Source organism: Lupinus angustifolius, unplaced genomic scaffold (assembly GCF_001865875.1).
Source record: "Lupinus angustifolius cultivar Tanjil unplaced genomic scaffold, LupAngTanjil_v1.0 Scaffold_2_219, whole genome shotgun sequence".
Taxonomy (NCBI): domain Eukaryota; kingdom Viridiplantae; phylum Streptophyta; class Magnoliopsida; order Fabales; family Fabaceae; genus Lupinus; species Lupinus angustifolius.
Window position 1 is genome coordinate 52325 of NW_017716628.1, and position 5442 is coordinate 57766.

Here is a 5442-nt window from a genome sequence, read left to right on the forward strand (position 1 = left end):
TGGATCACCCAACCAGTAACGAAGTGGCATATAAGATGACAACTAGCCCAGTCGGAGTCACACCATCCATCAAGCTGGAGATCACAATTGCGAGAAAGTAATATGCTTTCACTAGGATTGCCCTCAAGAAACCGAACCACTCTAAGGGAAGCTTCCTAGTGCTCAATTAGTGGTTCTTGAATGAATTGAGATTGCATGTGAACACAGAATAAAAGCACTGGACATATGATACATAGATAAATCAATCGCCCAACCAATCAACGATATTGTTCAGAGTTGGCAAGAGACAGACACTAATTTTGTTCTAATGGGGTGCCTACAGTTTTAGCACCGAGGAGACAACTTCAAAAATAATATTGAGCATGTACTTATGTTGACAGAGAAAAATACCTATAGGATTGTGAGCAACCTCAATACCCAAAAAATAATTCAACGTGCCAAGATCTATCATGTGGAAGCATTCGTTGAGGTAGGTTTTAAACTTTTTGATTGATGAATCATTACTAGCAATGATTAGATCGTTGACATAAACAAGAACAACAAATTGAACCCCTTTTGATGTAAGGTGAATAGAGAATAATCAAGCCATGATTACTTAAATCCATAAGATACAAGTGCATGAAACAATATAGTGAACCAGCAACACGGAGCTTGCTTTAAGCCATACAACCATTTCGAAGTTTACACACCATGTTTTTGTTGGAAACAGAAAAACCAGGATGCAGATGTATGAACACTTCATCATGGAGATCACCGTGTAGAAATGCATTTGTACGTCCATTTGATGAAGTTCCCAGGATTTGGTTGCTACCACTGCAAGAATAGTTCACACTATTACCATTTTCGCGACAGGAGCAAATATTTCAGTGTAGTTGATGTATTTCTCTTGATGATTTCCAAGCACAGCTAAACGTGCTTTAAATTGCTCGATGGTGCCATCAAAATTATACTTGATACGATACACCCACTTTCCCTTGGAGGCAATGGTTGCATGCTCCATGTATCGTTACGTTCTAGTGCATCGATTTTAGCTTGCATGGTCAGTCTCCATTGTGCATTCTTTATTGCCTCATGAAGCTATCGGGGCTCTTTTTCTACATTGATTGATGCAAGGAAGTGCTTGTGTGGCAAAGAAGATTTATGGCAATTTTCACAGTGACCAATAGGATAGGGACTACCTGAAAGATGTGATGGAGAAGATGAAATAGAGAAATGACTCAACTTCTGCATTGTGTTTGTTACATATCCTTGAAGTCTAGTTGATGGCTGTTTTACACAATGTATGCTTCCAAGTAATGGATTTTCATCAGGATTACTGGGCATTGTGCTATTTGGAATCACAAAACTGGCATATGAGATGTCAGCCATGGGACTGTTTGCAGGTGAATATTCAGAGTCTTCATTTTCAGAAGCTTCACATGTGGTTGCTACATTACTTATACTCCCCATGTTGAGAGCAAGGTCAGTTGGTGTTTACATGTCATTAAGATCAATGTCCATCATATCATTAATAGGCAAAGAATGAGAGGTTTCTTTTTTATTTTCGGAACACTGATATGGAAATTGGTTTTCAAAGAACTGCACATCTCGTGAAATAATGAATTCATGAGTCTCTAGATCATAAAATCTCCAACCCTATTGCCCATGGTATCCCACAAAGGCACATCTGTGACTTCGACATTCAAATTTATCGCCATTGGTATGTTGGTTACGAGCGAAGCATACAGAAACAAACACACATAAGTGATTGTAGGAGGATTCTTGTCTAAATAACACTTCATGTAGTGTTTTAACTTTTAAAATTGTGCTTGGTGTGCGATTGATCAAATAGTCTGCTGTCAAGACACACTCTCCCCAAAAATCAATAGGAAAATTACTTTTGAACTGTAAAGCTCGTGCAACATTGAAAATATGGCATGTTTGCATTCGACCCTCCCATTTTGCTGAGGTGTTCTTGTAATGTTATGAATTCTCATGCAAATGAATTCTGTTATGTTATCACTTCTCACAGTTTTAACTCTTTTATTATATTGATTTACCATAGAAAATAAATTTGTCAACACTTTGGTGATTTGTTTCTTATCAATTATAAAATAGATCCATACCACATGTGAGCAATTGTCAACAATAGCAAGAAAATATGAAGCCCCACAAGATGAGTGAGTTCTATATTGACCCCATAAATCACAATGTATCAAGTTAAATATATGATAAGCTCTATTGTTACTCAATGGAAATGTTTCTCTAGTTTGTTTTGCTCTTTGGCTAATGTCACAAACTTTATTCTTGAAATTACTAATTTCACTTCTACTATCATTGGAAATTAGTTGAGCAGTTTTCCAAGACGGATGTCCTAACCTGTTGTGCCACATTTCTAGCTCATTCATTCCTTCAACTTTGCATACCTTCTTCGTTGGGGCTTCTAAAAAAGGATAGAGTTCATTCCTTCGTTCACTCGAACCAATCAGCATCTTTGAGGTTCGGTCCTCTATAGCACACAGATCACCAGTAAACTGAATATTAAAGTTTGAGTCATCTAATAATCGTGATATAGAAATAAAGTTGCATTTGAACTGAGGTACATAAAGTATATGTTCAAGATTTAAATTATTTGAAAGTTTTACTGTTCCTTCCTTATTAGAGATGGTAGTTTGTCCATTTGGAAGTCCAACAAGACATCTAGACACGTCCCTCACGTTGCATAGGTGTTGCAAATCTATCACATAACTTTCACCTTTAGTCATCATGTGTCATACACATTTTCTCAAAAGTTTTTTTTTGTTGGCTCTGATACCATGTAAAGAAATGGGTTCAAATATTTTATTCCTCAATACTTTATTGTTTAAATACACAAAAATTGTTCCTAAAATCTAAACAAATACATTTATATATCACCCTTCAGATTTAACTTTAGGATAATAACAACCTAATCAATCTAAACAAATATGTTTACATCAATTTGGTTTGTTATTACCGCGTTAGCTTCATTGAATTGAAAGTTACAATGAAGGTCTTATATAAAAGAAAGAAAAACTAACTATCCAAACAATCTAAAATAACTAATCAATCAACCCATTTTATTCTTAGAAACTAATAACTTGGGCTAGAACCAACTCAAATAGAAATATGATAAGCCCATACAAAAACACATTAGTAACCAATATTAATACAATACTAATAACCAAAAGCATCTTATATAATGCCATACATGTGAATACAAACATGCAAGAACATGATTTTGATGAAGACAAAGATTAAAGCTTAAAGACAAGGAACAACAAACACTCATATTCCAGCTTCAGAGAAAGGATTGTGAAGACTAATAGTAATTATTTTACTTTTAGGTCCTAAGATGCTTTGAATATGTAGAGTCTAGGATGTGTGAACCTTTTAATAAATCTCACATAATTAGAGTATGAACATATTGCATAAAATATATTTTTCATATATAACATGACTTAGGAGTATTTAGCATGCATACATGATTTTGGGCTTTAATACTTATATACTTTTCAAAGTCATGCATCATGCATAATCAACTCAGTCTTTTCAAAGAATTGGTAATTGATTAAGACTTTGTTTAATAGATTATGTCTTTGTAAATGGTAAACTTGTTAATAGGCTAAGGACATGATTAATCGATTAAGTCACTTTCTGTTTTGGAATCTTGGATGTTTTAAAGAAACTTTAATCGATTAAGTGACAAGTTAATCGATTATCTCCCATAGAACAGTTTGAAACTGAATGCTATTTTACCATCCTTTCCCATATATAAAACTATCCCGAAAAATTAGAGTAATACAAATACTTGATGCAAGATTGGTACACGTTTTTCAAGAATGATTTTATAAAAAGATAGAAAACATTTGATGTGAAAAAGAGAGATTTTTTTAGAATCTTTGAAAGAGTTTATTTTCATACTTTGAGAGTTTTCAAAGATTTTCATTTTGTGAATCTTAATCATTCATTTCCATCTCAATGTTTGTGAGATTCATCAAAAGGGTAGTTGCTCTGAATTGTTAGTGTATGTTTAGCACATTGAAGATGCAAAAGAACTTTGTACACATCTTTTACAGTCGGTTTATAAATTTGTCTCTTTGAGGATGTGAGGTATCACCTAGGAGGAAGAGAGAAATTTAGGAGAAATCCTAAGTTGCAGTCAAGGTCCAAGAAGAGGTCTCATTAGGTATACGTGGTGAGGAGCCATTAGAAGCTAGGTCCAAGAGAATTCTTGGTGGAAGAAGTGTTTTGTATAAACATTTGATTTCTTCTAGTGAAACAAATCTCCCAAGATCAGAACAGGAGGCTTGGATGTAGATTGCATCATTTGCATGTGGATTGGTAATCAAACCAGAATAAATTGGTTGTGTCTTCTTCACTTTTACCCTACTCTTTTACTTACATGAAATTATCGTATTTTCGCATTATTTTATAGAATTCATTTAGAGATCATTGCATAAGTAAATTTGTTTTGTTAATCATTTTCTGTAATCAGTTTAAGAGTATGTTAGATTAGTTTAATCACTTCTTTCTTACTGCAACAAGAACCAAAAGATTTTCAAGAAAACCATGAGGTTAATCGATTACCTTTTCATTTAATCGATTAAGTTTAGCTATATGTTAATTGATTAAGAAATCATTTAATTGATTAAAATCTGTAGTTTTTGATATTAGTTTTTGCATTTCAAATCGATTTTAATTGTAATTTGAACCACCTACTCACCCCCCTCTAGGTGAAGTTAGAGCCCTTGTTAATCAATAAGTGGCATCAGAGCTAGTTCAAACATAACTAGCTTAACCGCTAATTCGTGAGATCCTAGGGATATACACAATAGACTCTACAAATCCTTTCAGTGGTGAAAGATCCTTTATCAATCGTCCTCCCATCTTTAGTGAAGAGGGCTATACCTACTGGAAAGTCGGAATAAGGATTTTCATTGAGGCTAAAGATACAGATATTTGGGAAGCCATACAAAATGGACTTCACATTCCACTAAAAATGATAGAATGTGAAACTAAAGAAAAGCCAATGAGTCTTTAGACTGGTGAGGAAAAGAGAAAAGTGTAGCATAACTTGAAGGCTAAAATCATTATTACTTTTGCACTTTCCTATGATAAGTTCTTTAGAGTTTCACAATGTAAAAGTTCCAAAGAAATGTGAGAAACTTTACAGGTAACCCATGAAGGCACTAGTAAAGCCAAGCATAATAGATTAAATGCTTTAACTCATGAATATGAATTGTTTTTCATGTTTCCTAATGAATCAATAAATGACATGCAAAAATGATTTACGCATATTGTTAATTGTAACGCCCGAAAAATACTCCAAAAATCTTGCTAAAAATGGGTAAATTTTTCTTTTAATAATGAAGTCTTATAAAATTTATTTCCTTATATTCGTTTCATTTTCGGAACATCACTTTAATAACATACAATGCGGAA